Source organism: Podarcis pityusensis (genome assembly GCF_964106645.2).
Source record: "Podarcis pityusensis genome assembly, chromosome: 17".
Taxonomy (NCBI): domain Eukaryota; kingdom Metazoa; phylum Chordata; class Lepidosauria; order Squamata; family Lacertidae; genus Podarcis; species Podarcis pityusensis.
In genome coordinates, this window is record NC_138042.1 from 18,833,620 (window position 1) to 18,861,503 (window position 27,884).

At 45.5% G+C, this 27,884-nt stretch overlaps 1 long non-coding RNA gene across 1 annotated transcript; it reads right to left on the reverse strand.

Annotated features, from left to right (window-relative positions):
* Positions 1-26,472, reverse strand: LOC308466825. The gene is made up of 2 exons (XR_013980988.1): positions 26,417-26,472; positions 1-149 (listed from the first exon to the last, which is right to left on the reverse strand). It is a non-coding gene; the product is annotated as an uncharacterized lncRNA (long non-coding RNA).
* Positions 26,473-27,884: the final 1,412 nt, after the last annotated feature.

A 27,884-nucleotide genomic window follows, 5' to 3' on the forward strand; every position in this document is an offset into this window, starting at 1 on the left:
TCCAGTGCATCACAAATTTTATTTTTGAAAGAACCTTTCAAAGATTCCTTAACCCCAGAGGCAATGTGTTTTAAGGCCAGCAATTCAGCAAATATTCCAGCCTTCCAAAGATGGCTGCTAAACTGACAACTGACAAGTAAGTCTTTTCCCTACGCCATCCCATGCTTTTGAGGCTGCTGCTGGCAGGTTCTCTGCTGATCACAACTTACTTGCAGAGGCTCCTAAGGGAGGCTTCGTGCCGTGGTGGCCACAGCAGATGGAGGCTCCAGGTGTGGCGGGGTCGGGTGAGGGCTGTGAGCTGATGTCAGGAGGTGCCCCATCCAGTCTCCGCCTCTTACCTGGTACCACTAGCCTCTGGGCAAGATGCTCCTGCTTCTTGGGACAAATGTGCTCTTTCCACAAACTCCTTAAGGGGAGGAGGAGGCAGGAGTGGCAGGCGATGAATGCCACCCTCCTCCTTGTGGGTCTGTATCGGCTGCCCCCCTTCCAATCGGTTGCCCTGGCACCCTGCCCAGTCCTTTCCTATGAAGCTTCCCATTCAGGAATTGTAGTTGCAATTCAAGAAATCCTGCCCTGGAGTTCTTGGGTTCTTCCGTTTGCACTGTAGAAAAAGGTAACTTGTTAGCTACTGTTATCAACTGTTCCAAAATGATACTCTAGTTCCCAACCAATCGGAAATGCTCTTTGGACTCTTGCTGCATGTACTTTGATATTCCGTAGGGTGGAACCCCCTTTAGAGACACTCCATTTGTCCATTGAGACTAATACTCCCTTCGATGGATTACCATTCTTTTTAAGATCTGCCTTCTCAAATGTGTATTATGTAGTTCATTCTTCAAAATTGGCATGGCTTTTTGAGGATTGGAGATCATGCAGATTGTCTTCTGCATATAGATTCAATAAATGCTCTTTACCCCTTTCCCTGTTGACCCCGATACATGGGTTACGATGCAGTGCCACGGCTGGTGGCTCCAGGGAAACTGTGAAGGGGACTTTGCAATGGGACAACTTGTGTTTTGTGTCCCTTCCCTTTTGAAGTAAGGGATGAGTCTGTGTCGTTCATACACATGCTGGCTTTGTTGAAGTCATAGTAGCAAAACCATAGATATGACTTGACACTGCTTTGGGAATTCAACCAAGGTTCAGAAGTTAACATTCAAAAGATGGACTTGGATAAACTTCTAGATGAATTAAAACATTATAATGTTTTTGTTTTGAAATCTTTTAAGATAATTTAGTTTTCTGTTACGTTGCTTTGACTTTCTTCAACCGCTTGGAGATTTTTCCTAAAAATATAAACTGGCATAGAAATAAAAGGGGGGGGGGAATTATAGTCACATGCATTTTCCAAGCATGGGCTTACAGTCTCTCCATCTAGCTTCTAACCAACTGTATTTTCCTTACTTTCCAGAGCTCGGCCTTCTGCAGCTGTGAGGCCATGCTGTGAAGTTTGACATTTTAGTCATGTCTGCTATTGGGCTAGAGTATTGTTTACAAGGGGGTGCGGAGAGGTTATCCTGGGTGGCTAAGGACAGAGATAGAAGTTCTTCCTGTTCTGTTTCCTTCATGAGCTGGTGACAGAAGCAGCAGATCACTCCTGCCCCTCTCACTCTTGAGTGCTCCTTGCTTCCCTTGACAGCAAAGGATTAGGCGAGTTGTCCTTGTCTAGTTGCTTGCAGTTACTGTCTTGTTCCAAGATCCACCAGCCTGTACGCTCCGCTCTTTAGTAGGGTTGTGTAGCAGGGAGGCCGAGCCCAGTGGAGCACAAATGGTGTGGAGAAAGCATTGGCTGCTCCTTGGAAGAACAGCCATTGTTTATGCCTGCTCAGTTCTGGCCCAGCAAGGATGATGTTTCCTTTGCTGTGATCCCCCCTCTTCCCCACCTCCAGTAGTGCCCTATATGCAGGAAAGGTGTGTAGGGGAGAGGATGAACTGCTCCTTCGTAACCCCTTGCTGATGCTGCCCCAGCCCCCCAGTGAGAAAGGTGGGGCGTGCAAGCAGGCATTACGCGAATGTAATTCTGAACACACATTCTTGGAAGCTGGACACATCCGTGGGGGAGCATCTCCCAAGAATGAAAACACGCTTATGAGGTTGTAAACTGTTCAAATGGCCAAGGACAAGGAATACCTTTTTAGGTTGAATTGTGCCATTTTAGACCGTTGTTAAAAACAAACCTTTTTTGTTCAGTTTACAGATTCAGCACGTGCAAGACCATGTGTTGTTGCTGTATCTTTGGTTTTGCATCTTAGGATTTATATGGAAATTGTTTCCATTTGGTTGTGTACTTTTTGATGTGTTCTTATCATTTGACTTTTGTGTTTCTAATTGTGTAAGCCATCTGTTGTACACCGCCTTGAGCATGGTCCCAACTATGGCAAGGCTGCATACAAATAAAATGTGGATGATTCTGGATTCCAGCACTATTCAATTTAGCAATGTTCACAGTGCATTCTAAAAGTCATTGCTTTACATCAAATGAAGTCTCTACTTAATAGATAACTCCCATGTGACCATTAGTCAATCACATGAGAATTACTACAGAACTCGCTAGACGTTGGTTACCAAACAACCAAATTTAAAAACATAACAGGCCTGATGTGAGCTATAGAAAGCTTTAAATGTCTTGTTGTTTAGTCATGTCCGACTCTTTGTTGGTAGCTTCAAGAACACTGTCCAACCATGTCGTCCCATTTTCCTGGTCGCTGAATCTTTCCCAACATCCGGACGCCAAATGTCAAAGGTGGTTCTGTTAGACTACGAACCACCTGAAAGGGTTTCCTGGTGCTGTTTTCCAAAATAGGATCACTGCTATTTCTGCAATGTTGCCAAGGCTTTTCAGAACAGAACTTCCTCGAGGACTGAGGTAGTGTCCCTAGTTATGGGGCATGTTGGAATTGAAAAGTCAACACAGATCAAACCCAGGCTGAGGGGCCGTTCTCCTCTCCAGTCCATGTGAACAGAGACTCAAAGTTTGCTAGCCACATACTCATGGATATGTTCCTGAACCACTGTAATTGATGCAACGCCCCCCCCTTTTTCCTCCCAGGCACATCTCACAAAAATACCTTACAGAACAAGTTAGGAATAGTTGGGGATTAACAAAAAGACTAGTAAAACTTGACAAGGCAAAGGAATAAACAACCAGCAATACCTCTGAAAGTTAATATTTGTCAAAAACAATTAAATCAATTTTAAAACAAATTTTGGACCATTTGGGCAGCTTCTGCTTCCAAGGCTGCAGTTAACTCCCAGGGTTGGGTTTCCTCCCCAGTAGAAGAGGCCTGGCAGTCCTTGGATGTAGCTGCAGGCTCTCAGGGCCCTGCCCTAGGCCTGGTGGAGAGAGGCAGGGGGCAGGTCCCACAAGACCCAGAGCGGGTGGTGTTTTGTCCTGGGCAACCAGTGATCATGGATCAGGGAGATCTCATCGCTCCGAGCCGACCCGAAGGGCTTGCTGGTAGGATGACTGCAATTCTCCCAGGTTGGAGCGGCGGGGTCCCCTACCGTACTGCCCCCTGTTCCAAACTACTGCAGTTGAGGCCCCCTTGCTCTCGCCAGCTCCTTCCGGGCACATTTTTCAGATGCCCCCCCCCCGGGGCCTGGCTCACGCCCTCATCCCACCCCTGAGGCATCAACTCCCGAAGGGATGATGAGCTCCTTTGTGGCCCCTTTCGTGCCAGCCCCTCCCCCAGGGCAGCCTGGCTTTATTTATTTTGATGTATTTTTAAAAAAAATTTCCTTGGTTTACAAAAGTATTCAATGTCTCTTTCAAGTAGCATTTTTTGCAAATCAGTTTCATTTCTTGAGACATTAGGAAGAAAAAGGGGGAAAGAGTGAAGGGGGGGAAAGGTGAGTGGGGGTGGGGTGGCGATGTTTCTATTTTACGTAACATGTGGGGTTTTGTGTCAGCCTTGCTTCTGCAATTTCTCTGCTATTAGCAAGCGGGCTTTATACAGTTTCCGCCAGCAGCTGGTGTTCACCTAAGATGGGGCAGTGGGTATTCCCACTATTCCCTGCCTGCCCTCAAGCTCCTGGTCCCCTGCACTACCTTTTCTGCTTGCCATCTAATCCACCCACTCTTGGGTCTTAACCACGCTTGATCCTAGCCTCATTTATCCAGCCATCCATGCTATCCTGTGTCTGGGCTCTTTGCCCACAAAACTGAATCTTTACTCTAAAAGTCTGTTTGAGTCCCTCCCCCCCCCCCCGGATTGCCATTTGCTCTGATGCAGCTTTAAAGAGCGGGTTTAATAACTGCTTTTTCATGCAGATCTGGGAAAGACTCCCTCCTGGGCAGAACTGCATTGGCCAGCTCATAGAGCCCATTGCCCATTCTGGCCTGGATGGCTTTTAGGAGCCAGGGTGGGCAAGAATCAAGGAGATAGGTGGTTGTTCCACCCAAGAAAGCCTCTTCACACCCTCACAGGTAATGGGTGGAAGTTGATCCCATACAATTGACTAGACGGAACACCGGCATTCTCCGGCCCGGCTACCACGGTGCTGGAGCCTTCCCTCTTTCCGAATCTTGTCAGCAAAAGACTTTGTGAAGTCATTGCAGGAGGTCTTGGGGTCAGCTTCAGGATCTGTCCTTCCAATGAGCACTCAGGGCTGATTTCCTTCAGAATGGAGAGGTTTGATCTCTTTGCAGTCCATGGGACTCTCAAGAGTCCTCCAGCACCGTAATTCAAAAGCACCAATTCTTCGGCAATCGGCCTTCTTTATGGTCCAGCTCTCTTTTTTTTTAAAAAAACAATTTATTGGGTTTTACAATAAAAATAAACATAATAAACAATATAACATTAATCTTAGCATATTTTCACATTTTCTTTGGACTTCCTCACATCTCCCGCTCCCACTTTCATCGTTGTAACATTTTGTCAGCAATTTATCATCTTATTTAAATTCTTATATCCCTTCTATATTTCATAATCTTATAATTCTCGAAAGGAGCTAAATTTTCACAGTCTTACTTATTTTCTTAAAAACTTCTAAATTTGGTGGTGCTCAGTTATTTTAATCTAGCATCTTATTTAGCATTCACTCAAATTACAATACTTTTGTAAATAGTTCTTAAATTTCTTCCAGTCCTCCTCAATCCTCTCTTCTCCCAGGTCACGGATTCTGCCGGTCATTTCAGCCAGTTCCATGTAGTCTATCAGTTGTATCTGCCATTCTTCCAGTGTGGGTAGATCTTGAGTTTTCCAATGTTTGGCGAGAAGTATCCTTGCTGCTGTTGTTGCATACATAAAAAATGTCTGGTCCTTCTTTGCCACCCCTTGGCCGACAATACCCAAAAGGAAAGCCTCTGGTTTCTTAGTGAAGGTATATTTAAATACCTTTTTCAATTCATTATAAATCATTTCCCAGAACGCCTTCACTTTAGGGCAAGTCCACCAGAGGTGGAAGAACGTTCCCTCACACTCTCTACATTTCCAACACTTATTATCAGACAGGTGGTAAATTTTGGCAAGTTTGACTGGGGTCATATACCATCTATAAATCATTTTCATTACATTTTCTTTCAGAGCGTTACATGCAGTAAATTTCAATCCATTACTCCACAACCTCTCCCAGTCCTCAAACATGATATTATGCCCAATGTCCTGTGCCCACCTTATCATAGCCGATTTAACCGTTTCATCTTGTGTATTCCATTTCAACAGCAAGTTATACATCCTTGAGAGTACCTTAATCTTTGGTTCTAGCAATTCTGTTTCTAATTTCGATTTCTCCACCTGGAACCCTAGTTTCTTATCATTTTTAAAAACTTCTTTAATCTGAGCGTAATGTAACCAATCTCGCACTTTGTCTTTCATTTTCTCCAAACTCTGCAATTTCCAATTGTCTCCATCCTTTTCTAGTATTTCCCAATATTTTGGCCATTTAGCCTCCATATTGGGTCTTTTTCGGGCCTTGGCTTCCAAAGGTGAAAGCCACCTTGGTGTTTTATTTTCCAGCAAGTCTTTATATTTTGTCCAGACATTAAACAATGATTTTCTGACAATATGGTTCTTAAAGGCCTTATTTGCTTTAACCTTGTCATACCATAAATATGCATGCCTGCCATCCAAAGGCATTGTTAAACCCTTCCAAATCTAACACATCAGTGTCTTCAAGAAGTAGCCAGTCTTTTAGCCAGCAGAACGCTGCGGCTTCATAATACAACTTTAAGTCTGGCAGGGCGAAGCCCCCTCTTTGTTTTGCATCGGTTAATATCTTAAACTTAATTCTGGGCTTTTTGCCCTGCCAGACAAACTTAGAAATGTCTCTCTGCCACTTCTGAAAGCACTCCGTTTTGTCCAAAACCTGAAGTGTTTGAAATAAAAACAACATCCTTGGCAATACATTCATCTTGATAGCAGCAATTCGGCCTAACAAAGAAAGTTTCAATTTTGACCAACTATCTAAGTCTCTCTTGATTTCTGTCCAGCATTTTTCATAATTGTCCTTAAATAGACTTAGATTTTTTACTGTTATGTTTACCCCTAGGTATTTTACTTTTTTAACCACATTAAGTTCCGTCTCATTCTGAAACCGTTCTGACTCTGTATCAGTCAAATTTTTCCCCAAAACCTTAGTTTTCTGTTTATTTAGTTTAAATCCAGCCACCCGACCAAAATCATTAATCAATTGTAATACTCTTTTCGTACTAGGCTCTGGCTTCTGCAAGGTCAAAACCAGGTCATCTGCGAAAGCTTTTAATTTATATTGTTTCTGACCGACCTGAATTCCTTCCACCAACTGATCCCCTCTAATCATGTTCAATAGCACTTCCAGAACCGAAATAAATAACAAAGGGGAAATAGGGCAACCCTGTCGTGTCCCTTTTTCAATTTTAAACTCTTCTGTAACCACATTATTAACTATCAGTTTAGCTTTCTGTTCTGAATATATCGCCTCAATCCCATTCTCAAAACCCCGTCCCACTCCCATCTCTTTTAAATTTCCCATCATAAATTTCCAGGAGATATTGTCAAAGGCCTTCTCCGCGTCTATAAAAATTAAAACTGCTTTTGTATTTATATCTGTTTGCAAAAGTTCCAAAATGTCAATAATGTTCCTTGTATTAGCAAACAGATGTCTACCTGGGAGAAAGCCGGCCTGGTCCTTGTGAATTACTTCATTTAAAACTTTTTTAAATCTATTTGCCAAAATGTCTGCAAATATTTTGTAATCCACATTTAAAAGAGAGATGGGACGGTAGTTCTTAAGTTGTGTCTTTTCAGCTTCCAACTTTGGTATTAATGTGATGAACGCTTCCTTCCACGACTCCGGTGCCCTCTTCCCCTCCATAATTTCATTGCTGACCTCCATCAAAGGTTGTATCAAATAGTCTTTTAATGTCTTATAGTACTTGGAGGTCAGCCCATCTGGTCCTGGGGATTTGCCAAGTTGCATGTTCTGGATGGCTTGTTCGATCTCCTGTCGTGTTATTTTAGAATTCAGGATTGTCCTATTTTCTTGTGACAATTTAGATAGTCCGTTTTTTGCCAAAAATTGTTTAATCTCAACATCGTCTTGCGGCCCTTGGGTGTATAATTTTTTGAAGTATCTCTGGAAACACTTTCTAATATCCACTGGATTCTGGATGTTTTTTCCGTCAACCTCTAAGTTTGTAACAGTATTTAATCTTTGTCTTCTCTTCAACTGCCAAGCTAGCAGTTTTCCACATTTATTCGCCGACTCAAACGTTTTTTGTTTCATTAATTTAACCTTCCATTCAATTTCCTGATTTATCAATTTAGAATATTGTGTTTGATAAAGTTTAATTTCTCTCAGAGTTGGCTGTGACTTCGGATTCACTCTTAATTTCTTCTCTAATTCTTTTATTTTATCCAAGATCTTATCTTTTTTCTCACTTTGTATTCTTTTCTTTACTGCATTCTGTTGTATCAAGAATCCCCTCATTACAGCTTTGCTTGCGTCCCAGATTATTCTTTTTTCCACCATATTATTCATGTTTATCTCAAAGTAGTCCTTCAAAACTTTTTGGGCCTTCTTGGTAATTTCCTGATCTCTAAACAAATTGTCATTCATCTTCCATCTAAAGGATCCAGTTGGTAATAGTGTCATATCCATCTTTACTGCATTATGGTCGGAACAGGTCTTTGGGCAGATTTCCACTTTTCTGACCTTAGGTGCCAGGCCTCTAGAAATCCATATTTGGTCGATTCTTGTCCAGGTCAGTTGGGCTTCAGAAAAGAATGTTCCCTCTCTTCCTAGTGGGTTCTTTGTCCTCCAGATGTCAATCAAATCCATATTGTCTGTCATTTCAAAAAAGGTTTTAGGTAGTCTGCCGTCTTTTGTGACATTTTGACTTTGTGACTTGTCCATGTTAGTTGATACGACCCCATTCATATCTCCCATCATTATGATGTTGTTGTAGTCCAGATAATCCAGCATTGTGTCCTGCAGCTTCTTGTAAAATTCCGATTTCCCTTCGTTAGGTGCATAGATTCCTAATATCAACAATTTCTCTCCTTGATGTTGTATCTCAATTGCCAAAATTCTTCCATGTTCATCTTTAAATAAGAATTTAGGTGACAGGCTCTCTTTCGCATATATCACCACACCTCTCTTCTTAACTTTGTCCGACGATATAAATTCCTGGCCCAATCTTTTATTTATTAACACTTTTCTGTGGAGCCTTGTCACATGTGTTTCCTGTAGGCAAATAATGTCCAATTGTTCTTTTTTTAATATATGAAATATTTTCTTCCTTTTTTCCGGAATGTTACAACCATTAATATTCCAGCTCAACAGTTGCAGAGACATCCTGAATTATCTGGTTATTTTTCAAGGGGTGGTATCTTGTTCTCAGGATCTTCAGGTTCCACAGGTGCTGGTGTTGGTACTGGCGTTGCCTCAGGCCCAGAAGGTAGTTCAATTCCTTTTTGAAGGTCCTCTCCGTATGTAGACAGGAATTTGTCTCTCTCTTCCAGTGTTCTTACTTTAACCTTTCTCCCTCTAAAGGTAAAAGATATTCCTTGGGGAAATTCCCACCTGAATGGAATTGCGTTGCTCCTTAGTAGTTTAGCAAGTTCAGAATAGGCGGCTCTAAGATCCAGCAGTTGTCTTGGGATATCTTTATAGATTTCAATTCTTCTATCCAAAACCTCCAGTGACTTTACGAAATGTAGGCCCAAAATCTTATCCCTTTCCTCCTTTGATCTCAATGTTATCAAACAGTCTCTGGGCCTCTCCTTCTTTATGAATCTTCCAAGTCTGAAAGCTGACACGATTTTAAAGTCCTTTTCTTCCAAATTCCAGAACTTGGAGAATTCTTTGGTCAAAAACTCAGTTAGATGTCCTTCTTCTGCCTCTTGTAATGATCTAATCCTCAAGTTATTCTCACGATTTCGCAGTTCTATCATAGAAAGATAAATCTGATGTTCCCCAACTTGTTTAGTGAGTGGTCTTACCTCTTGCTCTAAATTTTCTAATTTTTGTCTGGTGTCCTCAGCCAATTTCCGATTTTCTGCTGAGGCCTCCGTTAACTGTCCAATTGCTTGTGTATTCTGTACCACTTGTGTAGTTAGTTTATTTAGACATTCTGTATTTTTGTCAATCTTTGCTGATTGCACATCTACTTTCTTGTCCAAAGCTTCCAATTTTTCAAAAATTTTGTCTAGAACAGAAACAGATACTCCTGAGGCCATATCTTCCAATTGTAGCTGCTCTGCTTCACCCTCTCCCTCTACTTCTGAGGGCAAAATAGGTACAGATGATCTACGTGTCTGCGAGGCTGAGGTTAGAGTTGTTAAAGTTGTTTGTTTAGCTCTCCCTCTTTTTCTTGTGCCACTCATTCCAACGTTATCTGTCAGTCAAGGTCACACTGAGTTATTCCCATGGGAATGGAAAGGTCCAGAGCAAGCAAACAACAAGGGAATCGAAAGTAAAATGTACATGTAAAGTCACTGTTTTAATCCAATCCTCTAGAGGGAGCTTAAAATGTCTTTCAGAGTCTAATTTAATGTCCAAGAACCTTCAAATACAAATGTTTAGCAGAGTTTATAAATGGTCACTTTGTTACAGACAGTGCTTATTTATCTCCAAAAAGAATGTTTCAAATTTAAAAGGTCTCAATACCCTCAGATTGTTGCAAGTTCCAATATACAGTATCCGAGTCTGCAGTACTGACAGCTCCCTTAGTGCTCAGGCAGCTCCTGACTCTGGGTTTCACCTTCTAATTTGTAATCCAATAAGAGGAGGAAAGTCAAGTGCAAGTAATAATCCCAAATCTTTAGCTTAAAGTCTTTACTTTAAGATGCAAGTTCAATAGATGCTTAGATCTGTAAAGCTTAGAATCTCTTTCTTTCAGCCTCCACTTCTCCAGCTGATTGCTTTTTTCAAGTTCAATGGCTGCGGAAGACGGACTTCCTGTTTCCACGTCTCTCCGCTTTCAGCCAAGTTCAAGCGAATTTAGATTTTTCCTTTAAAGTCTCTAATTTCAAGTGACTCAGTCTTTTACTCACAAGTTAGTTGCTTTTCGTCCGAATCCGTAATTTGGCAGGAAAAGGGATCAGCGCTCACCGGCAGCAGCAGCGCGGCTTCGCTCCACAGGCTGTGAAGCAGCTCTCAGCGCCGCAACCCCCCTCCACGCTCCGGAGCCCCTTACGGGGTTCCTTTAGCGCTTGGAGGGTCCAGCTCTCACTTCCTACATCACTACTGGGAAAACCATAGTTTAAGTATACGGACCTTTGTCGGCAAGGTGATGTCTCTACTTTTTAAGATGCTGTCTAGGTTGGTCATTGCTTTTCTCCCAAGAAGCAGGCCTCTTAATTTTGGGACTGCTGTCACCACCTGCAGTGATCATGGAACCCAAGAAAGACCCCAGGTTTTTCGTAAATGGCTTGCAGCAGATCTTGTGGTCCTCACCAGACCCCCAATGTCAAAGGTGGTTCTGTTAGACTACGAACCACCTGAAAGAGTCTCCTGGGGCTGTTTTCCAAAATACGATCACTGCTCTTTCTGCAGTGTTGCAAAGGCTTTTCAGTATGAAACTTCCTCAAGAACTGAGGTGTTACCCCTTGTTTGTTTGTTGTTTTTTTTGTGTGCTTCAAACCTTTTTGTAATGCAAAAAAGAACTGACACAATAAAGGCCTGATTCCATTGTGGGTTCTCGTAAAAAGGGGGTGGGGGTGCAAGAGGGTCTCAGTTCACAACAAATACTTTGTGTGTGGCCTTTGCGACCCAGCGACGTCCACACCAAGCCAGGCTTCCATCCCATCCAGGCAGACCAGAGTGCTGGTGGGAAGGAAACCACAGGAAAGGAACTGAAACGGGAAACAAAATATACCACATCACATACAAAGGGGAAGAGGAGACAAGTGGAAAATGCGGAAATGCTACATTTCTCTTCCATCTCTTCCCCGTACATATTTCTCCTATTTGTAACATTGCCAGTATAACCCAGTAAAAACGGTTTTCAGGATGAAAAAAGGGTGCCTCAAGCAACATTAAGGAAGCCATGAATCGGATTGTGAGAGGAAGAGAGGAAGCTGGTCCTGTTGCTCTTGCAGCTGAAATACTCCAGGGGCGCTTCTTGTGCACAGCAGAATCTTTAGCGCATGCCTCCTCCTGATGCCTGTCTCTGCGCTGCTCACTTCTACTGTGTGTCGGCCGGAGGACGTCTCCCAGGCTGGGCATCCCTTCATCAGCCAAGATGCCCATCTGGCACTGCCCTGCAATGACTCAGAGCAGCAGGCCCAAGTTGCCTCCCTAGCAAGGTGGGAATGGAGAGATGGGTTTCACCCGGCGCTCGGTCCCAGTCTTCCTCCCATTCAGAACCAACCAGAACGAAGTCAGTTGTTGACATATTCAGGATGGAGAGAAGGAAGGGCTCCTTCTCCAAGGCTAGACATCACTACCACTTGACGCAGTGTCAGCAAGCCACCTGGGTGCCTTGAAAGGCGGACTGGACAAAAGGCAGGGAGCAGGAGGAGGCCCTCTGTGGCCACAGGGCATGCTGGCTGTGGGCTCCCCGTGGAAGGAGAGCCACCTGGGCTCTTAAGAGCAGCCGCAGGGAGGGTCTCCCATCCCAAGGACGTCCTGCATAAGGCCCTTGGTTAGCCACAGGGGGAAGGTGTTGCCCCTTGTTATGGGGCATGTTGGAATTGAAAAGTCAAGACAGATCAACCCCAGGCTGAGGGGACGTTCTCCTCTCCAGTCCATGTGAACAGAGACTCAAAATTCGCTATCCACATAATCACTGGATATGTACCCAAACCACTGTAATTGATGCAAACCTCCCCCCCCCCCCAGTCCCCAGTTTTCCTCCCAGGCGCATCCCGCAAAAATGCCTTAGGAAACAAGTTTAAAACAGTTGGGGATTTACAAAAAGACTAGTAAAACTTGACGACAAGGCAAAAAATAAACAGCAATACATCTGAAAGTTAATATTTGTTGCAAAGAATTAAATCAATATTTAAACAGTTTTGGGCCATTTGGGCAGCTTCAGCTTTCAAGGCTGCAGTTAACTTCCAGGGTGTCCTACCCAGTAGCCTGGGTGGCTAAGGACAGAGATAGAAGTAACATACCAAAGAGTGGATAGGGGCAGCATTTGACCCCTGGGCCTGAAGCTCACCATCCCTCCTCCTTGTTCTTCATCATCTTGTTCTTCCTGTTTGCTTCATGAGCTGGTGACAGAAGCAGCAGATCACTCCTGCCCCTCTCACTCTTGAGTGCTCCTTGCTTCCCTTGACAGCAAAGGATTAGGCGAGTTGTCCTTGGCTTGTTGCTTGCAGTTGCTGTCTTGTTCTGAGTTCCACCTGCCTGTTAAACTGAAGACTGACGAGTAAGTCTTTTCCTTAACGTCATCCCATGCTTTTAAGGCTGTTGCCGGCAGGTGCTCTGCTGATCACGACTTCCTTGCATCAGAGGCTCCCAAGGGATGCTTTGTGCCTCGGTGGACCCAGCAGATGGAGGCTCCAGGTGTGGTGGAGGTGGGTGAGGGCTGTGAGCTGATGCCGGGAGATACCACATCCAGCCTCCGTCTCTTGGCAGCATTAGCCTCAGGGCAAGATGCTCCTGCTTCTTGGGACAAATGTGCTCTTCCCACAAACTCCTTAAGGTGAGGAGGAGGCAGGAGTGGCAGGTGATGAATGCCACTTAACACCTCGTGGGTCTGTATCTGCTGTCCCCCTTCCAGTCGGCTGCCCTGGCCCTCAAGGGGCTGAGCCCCAGCCCCGGTCCTTTCCTATGAAGCTTCCCATGCAGGAACTCTAGTTGCAATTCAAGAAATCCTGTCTGGTGCCTCAATGGCAGGTCCCCCAAGTTCTTCCTTTTGCACTGTAGAAAAATGTAACTCGTTAGCTACTGTTACCAACTGTTCCAAAATGATACTCTAGTTCCCAACCAATCTGAAATGCTCTTTGGACTCTTGCTGCATGTACATTCATATTCCATAGGGTGGAACCCCTTTCAGAGATGCTCCATTTGTCCTTTGAGACTAATACTCCCTTCCATGTATTACCATTCTTTGTAAGACCTGCCTTCTCAAATGTGTATTACGTAGTTCATTCTTCACAATTTGCATGGCTTTTTGAGGATTAGAGATCATGCAGATGGTGTCCTCTGCATATAGATTCAATAAATGCTATTCACCCCTTTCCCGATTGATCCCTGATACATGGGTTACGATGCAGTGCCACGGCTGGTGGCTCCAGGGAAACTGAAGGGAAGTTTGAGATGGGACAACTCTGGTTTCGTGTCCCTTCCATTTTGAAGTAAGGGATGAGTCCATGTCGTTCGTACATGTGCTGGCTTTGTTGAAGCCGTAGTAGCAAAACCATATATATGACTTGACACTGCTTTGGGAATTAGACCAAGGTTCAGAATGTAACATTCAAAAGACTGACTTGGATAAACTACTAGATGAATTAAAATATTTTCATCTACTGTTTTTATTTTGAAATCTTCTAAGATTATATTTTAGTTTTCTGTTACGTTGCTTTGACTTTCTTCAACCTCTTTTTTCCTAAAAATACAAAGTGGTATAGAAACAAAAAAAATTAGAGTCACGTGCATTTTCCAAGAATGGGCTTACAGTCTCTCCATCTAGCTTCTAAATGACTGTATTTTCCTTACTTTCCAGAGCTCCGCCTCCTGCAGCTGTGAGGCCATGCTGGGAAGTTTGACATTTTAGTCATGTCTGTTATTGGGCCTAGAGTATTGTTTACAAGGGGGTTGGGAGAGGTTGATTTGCAGCAGATCTCGTGGTCCTCACCAGACCCCCAATGTCAAAGGTGGTTCTGTTAGACTACGAACCACCTGAAAGAGTTTCCTGGGGCTGTTTTCCAAAATATGATCACTGCTATTTCTGCAGTGTTGCCAAGGCTTTTCAGGATGGAACCCTGGGCCTGAAGCTCACCATCCCTTGTTCTTGTTCTTCATCTTGTTGTTCTTCCTGTTTGCTTCATGAGCTGGTGACAGAAGCAGCAGATCACGTGCGCCCCTCTCACTCTTGAGTGCTCCTTGCTTCCCTTGACAGCAAAGGACTAGGCAAGTTGTCCTTGTCTTGTTGCATGGAGTTACTGTCTTGTTCTGAGATCCACTAGCCTGTACGCTCCGCTATTTAGTAGGGTTGTGTAGCAGGGAGGCTGAGCCCAGTGGGAGCACAAATGGTGTGGAGAAAGCATTGGCTGCTCCTTGGAAGAACAGCCATCGTTTATGCCTGCTCAGTTCTGGCCCAGCAAGGATGGCGTTTCCTTTGCTGTAATCCTTCTCTTCCCCACCTCCAGTAGTGCCCTATATGCAGGAAAGGTGTGTAGGGGAGAGGATGAACTGCTCCTTCCGTAACCCCTTGCTGATGCTGCCCCAGCCCCCCAGAGAGAAAGGGGGGCGTGCAAGCAGGCATTACGCGAATGTAATTCTGAACACACATTCTTGGAAGCTGGACACATCAGTGGGGGAGCATCTCCCAAGAATGCAAGCATGCTCATGAGGTTGTAAAGTGTTCAAATGGCCAAGGACAAAGAAAACCTTTTTAGGCTGAATTGTGCCATTTTAGACCTTTGTTAAAAACAAACATTCTTTGTTCAGTTTACAGATTCAGCACATGCAAGACCACATGGTGTTGCTGTATCTTTGGTTTTGCATCTTAGGATTTATATGGAAATTGTTTCCATTTGGTTGTGTACTTTTTGATGTGTTTTTATCGTTTGACTTTTGTGTTTGTAATTGTGTAAGTCATCTGTTGTACACCGCCTTGAGCATGGTCCCAACTATGGCAAGGCTGCATACAAATAAAATGTGGATGGTTCTGGATTCCAGCACTATCCAATTTAGCAATGTTCACAGTGCATTCTAAAAGTCATTGCTTTACATCAAATGAAGTCTCTACTTAAATAGATAACTCCCATGTGACCATTAGCCAATCGCATGAGAATTACTACAGAACTTGCTAGACTTTGGTTAACAACCAAATTTAAATACATAACAGGCCTGATGTGAGCTATAGAAAGCTTTAAATGTCTTGTTGTTTAGTCATGTCTGACTCTTTGTGACCCCATGGATCAGAGCACACCAGGCACTCCTGTCTTCCACTGCCTCCTGCAGTTTGGTCAAACTCGCGTTGGTAGCTTCAAGAACACTGTCCAACCACCTCTTCCTCTGTCGTCCCATTTTTCTGGTCCGCTGAATCTTTCCCAACATCAGGGTCTTTTCCAGGGAGTCTCCTCATGAGGTGGCCAAAGTCTTGGAGCCTCAGCTTCTGGATCTGTCCTTCTAGTGCGCTCGGGGCTGATTTCCCTTTGGCTCTGCTTTTTAAGATGCTGTCTAGGTTGGTCTTTGCTTTTCTCCCAAGAAGCAGGCCTCTTTTAATTTTGTGACTGCTGTCACCACCTGCAGTGATCATGGAACCCAAGAAAGTCCCCAGTTTTTTCATAAGTTGCTTGCAGCAGATCTCGTGTTCCTCACCAGACCCCCAATGTCAAAGGTGGTTCTAGTTACAGATAGGTAGCCGTGTTGGTCTGCCATAGTCAAAACAAAAAAATTCCTTCCAGTAGCACCTTAAAGACCAACTAAGTTAGTTCTTGGTATGAGCTTTCGTGTGCAAGCACACTTCTTCAGATACACTGAAACAGAAGTTGCCAGACCCTTCTATATAGTGAGAAGGTGGGAAGGGGTATTACTCAGAAGGGTGGTGGGAATGGGTGATTGGCAGATAGCTGAGATGAGCCTGTTGACGACTCTTAACGACTGCAATAGGTCTTACAGGAAAAAGCAAGGGGTGAGAAGGTGAGAAATGGCTTTGTCATGTATAATGAGATAAGAATCCAATGTCTTTGTTCAGGCCAGGTCTCTCCATGGTTTTAAGTTTGGTAATGAGTTGTAATTCAGCAGCTTCTCTTTCCAGTCTATTTCTGAAATTCCTTTGTAGTAAAACAGCTACTTTGAGATCTTGTATAGAATGTCCTGGGAGATTGAAGTGTTCTCCTACTGGTTTCTCTGTCTTGTGATTCTTGATGTCAGATTTGTGTCCGTTTATTCTTTGGCGTAAGGTTTGGCCTGTTTGTCCAATATAGAGAGCTGAAGGACACTGTTGGCTTTTGATGCCATACACAATGTTAGATGATGAGCAATTGAATAGTCCCGAGATGGTATGTGTGATGTTGTTGGGGCCAGTAATGGTGTTGTCCGGGTGTATGTGGCAGCAAAGTTGGCATCTGGGTTTATTGCAGGCTCTGGTGCCAGTGTCCGTGTTAGGTCTGGTTGTAGTATTATTGTGGGTTAGGAGTTGTTTAAGATTGGGTGGCTGTCTGTAGGCAATGAAAGGTCTTCCTCCCAGAGCTTGAGAAAGAGAACTGTGATTGTCCAGGAGAGGTTGTAGATCTCTGATGATGCATTGTACTGTTTTAACTTGGGAGCTGTATGTGATGACTAGAGGTGTTCTGTTATTTTCTTTTTTGGGTCTGTCTTGCAGCAAGTTCTCTCTGGGTATCAGTCTGGCTCTGTTGATCTGTTGTCTAACTTCATCTGCTGGGTATTTTAGTTCTAAAAAGGTTTGCTGTAGATTTCTTAGGTGAGAGTCTCTGTCTGTAGAATTGGAACAGATACGGCTGTAACGTAGTGCCTGGCTATATACAATGGACTGTTTGGTATGTTTGGGATGGTAGCTAGAGGCATGTAGATATGTTTGTCGGTCAGTTGGTTTACGGTATAAGGTGGTGTCTATGCGCCCATCCTGTATTTTTATAGTAGTGTCCAAAAAATGTATTTCTTGTATAGATTGATTCATAGTTAGGTTGATTGTGGGGTGAAAATCATTAAATTTCTGGTGGAAGGTGTCCAGGGTCTGTTGACCATGTGTCCAGATGATAAAAATATCGTCAATGTATCGCAGGTACAAGAGAGGTTTGAGTGGGTAGGAGTTTAGGAAACGTTGTTCTAAATCTGCCATGAAGATGTTGGCATACTGTGGGGCCATGCGGGTGCCCATTGCTGTGCCGCTGATCTGAAGGAACAGGTCATCACCGAATTTGAAGTTGTTGTGGGTAAGGACAAATTGGCAGAGTTTGGTGGCAAGGTCCGCTGTGGTTTTATCTGAAATGGTGTTCCTTATAGCTTGTAAACCATCGTTGTGTGGGATGTTGGTATACAGAGATTCCACATCCATAGTAGCTAGTATAGTATTGTTGGGAAGATTATTTAAAGATTGTATTTTCCTCAGAAAATCTGTGGTGTCACGTACATAGCTGGGAGCACTGATGGCATATGGTTTCAGAACAGAGTCCATATAACCGGAGACACCCACTGTAATAGTGCCAATACCTGAAATGATGGGGCGTCCTGATGGGGTGGTTCTGTTAGATTACGAACCACCTGAAAGAGTTTCCTGGTGCTGTTTTCCAAAATACAATCATGGCTATTTCTGCAGTGTTGCCACGGCTTTTCAGAATGGAACTTCCTCAAGGACTGAGGTGGTGTCCCTGGTTATGGGGCATGTTGGAATTGAAAAGTCAACACAGATCAAACCCAGGCTGAGGGGACGTTCTCCTCTCCAGTCCATGGGAACAGAGACTCAAAATTAGCTATCTACATACTCATTGGGCTATTTACCAGAACCACTAATTGATGCAATCCCCCCCCCCCCGGTTTTCCTCCCAGGCACATCTCGCAAAAATACCTTACAAAACAAGTTAAAAACAGTTGGGGATTTACAAAAAGACTAGTAAAACTTGACATCAAGGCAAAAAAAATAAACAGCAATACCTCTGAAAGTTAATATTTATTGCAAAGAAATCAATTTTTAAACAGATTTGGGCCATTTGGGCAGTTTCAGCTTCCAAGGCTGCAGTTAACTCCCAGGGTGTCCTACCCAGTAGAAGAGGCTGTTGCCAGCAGGTGCTGATCACGACTTCCTTGCAACTGCAGAGGCTCCCAAGGGATGCTTTGTGCCGCGGTGGCCACAGCAGATGGAGGCTCCGGGTGCGGCGGAGGCGGGTGAGGGCTGTGAGCTGATGTCAGGAGGTGCCGCATCCAGTCTCCGCCTCTTAACCTGGCACCACTAGCCTCTGGGCAAGGTGCTCCTGCTTTTTGGGACAAATGTGCTCTTTCCACAAACTCCTTAAGGGGAGGAGGAGGAGGCAGGAGTGGCAGGCGATGAATGCCACCCTCCTCCTTGTGGGTCTATACCTGCTGTCCCCCTTCCAATTGGCTGCCCTGGCCCTCATGGGGCTGAGCCCCAGCCCTGGTCCTTTCCTATGAAGCATCCCATGCAGGAACTGTACTTGCAAATAAAGAAATCCTTGCTGGTTCCTCAGTGGCAGGTCCCCCAAGTTCTTCTGTTTGCGCAGTAGAAACAGGTAACTTGTTAGCCACTGTTATCAACTGTTCAAAAATGATAGTCTAGTTCCCAACCAATCGGAAATGCTCTTGGGACTCTTGCTGCATGTACATTCATATTCCATAGGGTGGAACCCCCTTCAGAGATACTCCATTGGTCCGTTGAGACTAATGAAATCATAAAAATGCCGGAAAAAAACACACAAGCTTCCAGATTCTTGCAAACCCCTCCCCAACACCAAGTCCTTGAATTCCAAACACCCCAACCCAAAATCCAAACCCCCCAAAAAAAGTTTTAAAAGTTTAACTTACCAAATGGCTGCAAAAGAAGTTTTGGAAAAGCTTCAAAAATCAACAAAGTCTTCAAAAACCTCAAAAAAAGGCTACCACACCGCGTGCTATGAGTTGCTCCTCGAAGTCAAGTCGCAACTGCACCTCTTCAAGCAATGCACCCTGGGTATTAACGGCTTTAAGAAAAAGGAAACAACTTGCAAGACGTTTTCGTCTTGTGAAGCAAGCCCATAGGGAAATTCGTCTTGCGAAGCAACTCAAAAAACGAAAAACTGTTTCGTCTTGCGAGTTTTTCGTCTTGCGAGGCATTCGTCTTGCGAGGCACCACTGTACTCCCTTTGATGTATGATTCATGATGTCGAGAGGAGGAGGTGGCTGATTTGGCGGGTGCATAGGGGGAGCGGTAGTGTTGACTCGGTGGGAGTTAGGTGGGTTTAAGGTGGGCATCTGAGGTCTCGCATTTGGTTGCGGTCGGTGGCTCTGGGGTGGTTGAGACGGAGGTATTTGCGGGCCATAGGATGCAGAAGACGCTTGCGGGGCATAGGGTGTAGGAGGTTGGCTTCCATATCCCTGGGCTATATTGGGACGGGATGGGAAAGGGGCATAGGTGGTTTTCTCATAGGGAGGTCTGAATTGCTGCCCGCCATAGCCTCCTGCGTTGAGATATGGGCAGAACCTTTTGATGTGCCCCTCCTCTTGGCAATTATAACATCCTCCGGTGGTGGGCCCCCACTGTCTGTAAGAGTTAGGGGGTCCTCCTCCCCGGACCCCCTTTCCTCGTTCAGTACCCCTACCCCGGTAGGAGTTGGGTTCCATACTCAACACGTGTTCATTCTCCTGCTTGGGCTCTTTTCGTTTCCTCTCGTCGTGGGAGTTGTACACAGACTTAGCTATCGACAGGATCTCACTTATGCTTTTCCCGTCGTAACCGATTTGGAGGTTGAGAGCCTTTCTAATGTCTGGGTTAGCTTGGTCTTTAAAGAAGCCCATTACAATAACCTCATGTTGGGTGTTTTCCGGGTCTATCCCTCCCCATGTTTTAATAGCTGATACCAGCCTGGTGTAGTAATCTGAGGGTTGTTCATTCAGTCCCTGTAACACTGTTTGGACCTTTGTCCAATTGACGGTGCGCTGACCAGCAGCTTTTATGCCGTCCAATATGGCTTTTTTGAATAAATTCAAACACCAGATCCCGTCCGTGGTGTTGTAGTCCCAAGACGGTTCGTTCCTTAAGATCTGGGTTGTGAGCGCTTCTTCCCGTGCGGGTCGGCCAGCCTGATAGTCTAGGAGTTCCAGCGCCTCTCCCGCTTTGGCCAGCATGTCTGCCTTTTCTTTTTCATTAAAGAAGGCATTTAGTAGAACGTGGATGTCTGCCCAGGTGGGTATATGAGTAGAGAAGATGGCGCTGACTTGGCGGTGGCACTTGTCTGGGTCATCTCTCAAGGCATTTGGTTTGACCATGTAACTAGGTCTGCCGTGTAGAAGGGATGGTGTGTGTATACCATCCGGGGGGCCCCATTGGGATCTAGAGGTGGAATCGGTAGAGCCCTTTAAGGCATTTGAACGGCTGTCTGGTTAGAGGTTCCCGGTGGCTCTGTGGATTCATCTGCTTTAATGGAGTCTTCTGGGGTGGCGCCCTTCCTTGCCTTAGCTTGCTGGCGAGTAAGTACATGGCTCGTGCCCCCTGCTGTTCCTCCTTCCCTTGATTCCGTGTCATTATCTGCATTGTTGTTTGGGGCGGATGGTGTCAACCCTTGATAGTAGAAGAATCAGGGCTCGCTCGATGGAATCGTCTACGGGGTGTTCCTCGTAGGGCGAGGCAAAGGCTGCTTTCTGGTATTTAGCACGGGCAGCTCCCCTTTGGGAGCTTGAAGTAATCCTCTGACTGCCTCGAAGGCGGTTAAATATTCTAACTGACGGGGCTTCTGCTCCATCAGCTACTTTCTTAGATGGTTTAAGTGATCTTCGTTAAAAGAGCCTCCTCTTGGCCAACGTAGTTCTGGGTTTGCGGAGGCAGTACTGGAGGGCCAGGATTCTCTGCAGAGGTCCTCTAACTTTTGTCTAGACAGTAGCTTATGGCCAGGTATTGACTTCCAATAGGTCAAAACGAATTCAAGAGGGGAGTCAGGGTCCCTCTGGGATTGGGATGGCTTCCGTGAAGCCTTCCTCCTGGAGGGAGCCCGCTCATTTTTGGAAGCCTGGGTACCCATGTTTCTAATCCACGCGTGTCTGGGATAGAGGGGGGAGAAAGAGGGGGGTCGGTAAGGATTTTGGGTAACCTATAGGGGTTTTCCTATTCTATTTCTTGTTGATTGGTAACTCCCTAGAGGTTTATCGAGCCCTAGCTATCTGGTTTCCTCCCCGGACCCTCGGCACTCGTTCTCTTTTCCTTGTTCTCGGGGTGCTTTCCCACTCTGCCAAATCCTGCCCAGTTCCTCCCAGGCTATCCCTCCTGGCAACCTCCTACCTATCGTCACAATCTTAAGGAAAAGGGACCCTACTGGACGCCCGCGCAGTGTTGTGGCAGATTGGGTGACAGGATTTTCCCCTTTACTGGTACATTTAAAAATCACTGTGTACCAACCCACATTTTTAAGAAGTTTCAAAGTGCCATTGTGTTCCTGCCAGCCAAAAAGGAGTGAATGAAAACCAGGCTTGCTCTTTTCAGCTACAGCCGCTTCTATGTTAAGATCGCCCTCTGCTGCCTTAGGCTAATTCACATTACAGAGTGATTTAAAAGACTTTCTCCCCCTTCTTCCCCCCCCCATTTTTTTTTTATTTTCCACAAAATTTTTAAACACACAAACAAGTAAACAAAGAAACAAACATAAATCAAAACCTTACTAAGACCAATTCTTTGGCGATCAGCCTTCTTGATGGTCCAGCTCTCACTTCTGTACATCACTACTGGGAAAACCATAGTTTAATTCTACGGACCTTTGTCGGCAAGGTGATGTCTCTGCTTTTTAAGATGCTGTCTAGGTTTGTCACTGCTTTTCTCCCAAGAAGCAGGCGTCTTTTAATTTTGGGACTGCAGTGATCATGGAACCCAAGAAAGTCACCATTTTTTTTCGTAAATTGCCTGCAGCAGATCTTGCGGTCCTCACCAGGCCCCAATGTCAAAGCTGGTTCTGTTAGACTACGAACCACCTGAAAGAGTTTCCTGGTGCTGTTCTCCAAAATACAATCACTGCTATTTCTGCAGTGTTGCCAAGGCTTTTCAGAACAGAACTTCCTCGAGGACTGAGGTGGTGTCCCTTGTTATGGGGCATGTTGGAATTGAAAAGTCAACAAAGATCAAACCCAGGCTGAGGGGACGTTCTCCTCTACAGTCCGTGCAAACAGAGACTCAAAATTCGCTATCCACATAATCACTGGATATGTACCTGAACCACTGTAATTGATGCAACCCCCCCCCCCCGGTTTTCCTCCCAGGCACATCCCACAAAAAACCTTACAAAACAAGTTAAAAACAGTTGGGGATTTACAAAAAGACTAGTAAAACTTGACGACAAGGCAAAATAATTAACAGCAATACCTCTGAAAGTTAATATTTGTTGCAAAGAATTAAATCAATTTTTGAACAGTTTTGGGCCATTTGGGCAGCTTCAGCTTCCAAGGCTGCAGTTGGAACTTCCAGGGTTTTACCCAGTAGAAGAGGCCTGGCAGCCCTTGGAGGCAGCTGTAGTCTGAGGCTGAGGGAATGTTCTCATTTCCAGCAGTCCATGTGAAAAGAGACTAGGTAGTCACATTTTCCTTGGGCTTGGTGCCTGAACCCCACTGTAGTCTCTGTTAGACTACGAGCCACCTGAAAGAGTTTCCCGGTGAAGGTCCTCTTTGCTGTGCCTATCGCCATCTCAGTAATTGTTTTATCACCCCCAGTTTTAGGGGAAATCCTACCGGAAATCGTGTACCCTAGTGCACCCCCCCCAGTGCAGCCTGATCCAGCTATTCTGTTGGGAGTCCTGTCCCTCCCCCAAACAAAATAACTTTAAAATGCAACAAGTTAGATAAGAATAGATATTAGAATAGCTATTTCCCAAGCTAACACCCCATCCCCATTGAAACTTTGGGGGGTGCTGGCAATCCTACAGTAGCTGCCCTCCAGGCAGTGGTGTAGGAAGGGGGGGCTCACTGGGTGTCCCCAATGAGGGGGTGAGAAAATGGCCCATCAGCTGGGAGGCAGGTGCTCAGCTCCCCGGGTGCTGGCGCTCTGCTGCACGCCCGCCTCCAGGCACTACTACCCTGCGGTACTACTGGGGGCAGCTGGCACTGGCTTGGGGAGGGGGGGTCAAGCCTGACTCCATCGCACTGGAAGTGGAACCTTCCGCAGGAAAATTAGCAGGCGCAAACAGGCGCCCTGCAGCAGCAGCAGTAGCAAGTGTCTTTCAAAACGCAAGGAAAGCGACCGAGCCAGCTGACTTTTGCTTATGCCGCGTCCCCCCACTGAGCAGCCTTGCAAGGCTCTGATCTGGGGAGGGGGGTGCCAGAAGGGCGCAACAGTCTGCACTTGGGGTGCCTTTGATCTCAGCTACTTGCCCTTGCCCCCTCCCACCCCGGGGCGTGTTGGAGCCACGCTCTCCCCCCTGCCTCCGGCGAAGATGGCCGTCCCCCATCTATGGACGCTCAAAATGAAGGAATCCTCTTTTTCTCTAAAGAGGGTAATACGATCCACTGCTTTTGGAGGTGAGGCAGGGCAAAAAAGGGCGCGCAGCAGTTTCTTAACCCGTGCTCGCTCCAAGAGGTGGGAAAAGATGCCAGAAGTGGAAGGACCCCCCCCCCCGAATCTTCCAAAAGGAGGGAAAGGGTGCAAGCAAGAAAATGCAATAGATTGGCTCACCACCTCTGACCACTGCCGCCCTGGTGGTATCAGACTGGTGGTGTTAACTCAAGGGTTAGGAAGGTTTTTTTAAAAAAGCCTGAAGGGCCACATTCCTTTATAGCTGACTGTGTGTGTGTGGGGGGGGGTGCTTACAAAGGCAGTGCAATGGATATTAATCTTTAGGCGATGTTCCAGCCATACAGAAGTTTCTACACGTGGGCATTGCTCCATTACCCAGCCCAGCAAGCTAGACAAAACCACTCCAGGAGGGATTGGGGCTAAGGAAGGGGATAGAAGTAGCCTTGGGTAACATACCAAAGAGTGGATAGGGGCAGCATTGGACCCCTGGGCCTGAAGCTCACCATCCCTTCTTTTCTTCTTCTTGTTCTTCTTCCTGTTTACTTTATGAGTTGGTGACAGAAGCAGCAGATCACTCCTGCCCCTCTCACTCTTGAGTGCTCCTTCCTTCCCTTGACAGCAAAGGATTAGGCGAGTTGTCCTTGTCTAGTTGCTTGCAGTTACTGTCTTGTTCCAAGATCCACCAGCCTGTACGCTCCGTTCTTTAGTAGGGTTGTGGAGCAGGGAGGCCGAGCCCAGTGGAGCACAAATGGTGTGGAGAAAGCATTGGCTGCTCCTTGGAAGAAGAACAGCCATTGTTTATGCCTGCTCAGTTCTGGCCCAGCAAGGATGGCGTTTCCTTTGCTGTAATCCTTCTCTTCCCCACCTCCAATAGTGCCCTATATGCAGGAAAGGTGTGTAGGGGAGAGGATGAACTGCTCCTTCGTAACCCCTTGCTGATGCTGCAGCAGCCCCCCAGAGAGAAAGGTGGGGCGTGCAAGCAGGCATTACACGACTGTAATTCTGAACACACATTCTTGGAAGTTTGACACATCAGTGGGGGAGCATCTCCCAAGAATGAAAACACGCTTAGGAGGTTGTAAAGTGTTCAAATGGCCAAAGGGTTCAAATAGACGGTTGTTAAAAACAAACATTTTTTGTTCAGTTTACAGATTCAGCATGTGCAAGAGCACATGTTGTTGCTGTATCTTTGGTTTTGCATCTTAGGATTTATATGGAAATTGTTTCCATTTGGTTGTGTACTTTTTGATGTGTTTATATCGTTTGACTTTTGTGTTTCTAATTGTGTAAGCCCTCTGTTGTACATCGCCTTGAGCATGGCCCCAACTATGGCAAGGCTGCATACAAATAAAACGTGGATGATTCTGGATTCCAGCACTATCCAATTTAGCAATGTTCACAGTGGATTCTCAAAGGCATTGCTTGACATCAAATGAAGTCTCTTCTTAACTAGATAACGTCCCATTTTTCTGGTCCGCTGAATACTACCCAGCATCTGGGTCTTTTCCAGGGAGTCTCCTCATGAGGTGGCCAAAGTCTTGGAGCCTCAGGTTCAGGATCTGTCCTTCTAGTGAGCACTCGGGGCTGATTTCCCTTTGTCTCTGCTTTTTAAGATGCTGTCTAGGTTGGTCTTTGCTTTTCTCCCAAGAAGCAGGCCTCTTTTAATTTTGGGACTGCTGTCACCACCTCCCGTGATCATGGAACCCAAAGATGTCCCCAGTTTTTTCGTAAATTGCTTGCAGCAGATCTCGTGGTCCTCACCAGACCCCAAATGTCAAAGGTGGTTCTGTTAGACTACGAACCACCTGAAAGGGTTTCCTGGGGCTGTTTTCCAAAATATGATCACTGCTCTTTCTGCAGTGTTGCCAAGGCTTTTTTTAGAACGGAACTTCCTCAAGGACTGAGGTGGTGTCCCTAGTTATGGGGCATGTTGGAATTGAAAAGTGAGCACAGATCAAACCCAGGCTGAGGGGACGTTCTCATCTCCAGTCCACACGAAGAGAGACTCAAAATTTACTATCCATGTACTCATTGGATATGTACCTGAACCACTGTAATTGATGCAACTCCCGCCCCCCCCGGTTTTCCTTCCAGGCACATCTTGCAAAAATACCTTGCAAAACAATTTAAGAATAGTTGGGGATTTACAGAAATATCTTTCTATTTTACTTAATATATGTGGGCTTTTGTGTCAGCGTTGCTTGTGCAAGTTCTCTGCTATTAGCAAGCGGGCTTTATACAGTTTCCTCCAGCAGCTGGTGTTCACCTAAGCTGGGGCAGCGGGTATTCCCACTATTCTCTGCCTGCCCCCAAGCTCCTGCTCCCCTTGCACTACCTTTATTGCTTGCCATTAATCCACCCTCTCTTGGGTCTTATCCATACTTGATCCTGGCCTCCTTTATCCAGCCACCCATGCTTTCCTGTGGCTGGGCGCTTTGCCCACAAAACCTGTTCCTGCAAAGCTGGCAGCTATTATAGGAACAATTACAAATGTACAACGGAGAGCAATCCAGTGCATCACAAATTTTATTTTTGAAAGAACCTTTCAAAGATTTGTTAACCCCAGAGGCAATGTGTTTTAAGGCCAGCAATTCAAATATTCCAGCCTTCCAAAGATGGCTGCTAAACTGACAACTGACAAGTAAGTCTTTTCCCTACGCCATCCCATGCTTTTGAGGCTTCTGCCGGCAGGTGCTCTGCTGATCACGACTTCCTTGCAGAGGCTCCCAAGGGAGGCTTCGTGCCGTGGTGGCCACAGCAGATGGAGGCTCCAGGTGTGGCGGAGGTGGCTGAGGGCTGTGAGCGGATGCCGGAAGGTGCCGCATCCAGCTTCCACCTCTTAACTGGCACCACTAGGCTCTGGGCAAGATGCTCCTGCTTCTTGGGACAAATGTGCTCTTTCCACAAACTCCTTAAGGTGAGGAGGAGGCAGGAGTGGCAGGCGATGAATGCCACCCTCCTCCTTGTGGGTCTGTATCGGCTGCCCCCCTTCCAATCGGTTGCCCTGGCACCCTGCCCAGTCCTTTCCTATGAAGCTTCCCATTCAGGAATTGTAGTTGCAATTCAAGAAATCCTGCCCTGGAGTTCTTGGGTTCTTCCGTTTGCACTGTAGAAAAAGGTAACTTGTTAGCTACTGTTATCAACTGTTCCAAAATGATACTCTAGTTCCCAACCAATCGGAAATGCTCTTGGGACTCTTGCTGCATGTACTTTCATATTCCGTAGGGTGGAACCTCCTTCAGAGATACTCCATTTGTCCATTGAGACTAATACTCCCTTCGATGGATTACCATTCTTTTTAAGATCTGCCTTCTCAAATGTGTATTATGTAGTTCATTCTTCAAAATTGGCATGGCTTTTTGAGGATTAGAGATCATGCAGATTGTCTTCTGCATATAGATTCAATAAATGCTCTTTACCCCTTTCCCTATTGACCCCGATACATGGGTTACGATGCAGTGCCACGGCTGGTGGCTCCAGGGAAACTCTGAAGGGGACTTTGCAATGGGACAACTTGTGTTTCGTGTCCCTTCTCTTTTGAAGTAAGGGATGAGTCTGTGTCGTTCACACACATGCTGGCTTTGTTGAAGTCATAGTAGCAAAACCATAGATATGACTTGACACTGCTTTGGGAATTCAACCAAGGTTCAGAAGTTAACATTCAAAAGATGGACTTGGATAAACTTCTAGATGAATTAAAACATTTTAATGTTTTTATTTTGAAATCTTTTAAGATAATTTAGTTTTCTGTTACGTTGCTTTGACTTTCTTCAACCGCTTGGAGATTTTTCCTAAAAATATAAACTGGCATAGAAATAAAAGGGGGGGGGGGAATTATAGTCACATGCATTTTCCAAGCATGGGCTTACAGTCTCTCCATCTAGCTTCTAACCAACTGTATTTTCCTTACTTTCCAGAGCTCGGCCTTCTGCAGCTGTGAGGCCATGCTGTGAAGTTTGACATTTTAGTCATGTCTGCTATTGGGCTAGAGTATTGTTTACAAGGGGGTGCGGAGAGGTTATCCTGGGTGGCTAAGGACAGAGATAGAAGTTCTTCCTGTTCTGTTTCCTTCATGAGCTGGTGACAGAAGCAGCAGATCACTCCTGCCCCTCTCACTCTTGAGTGC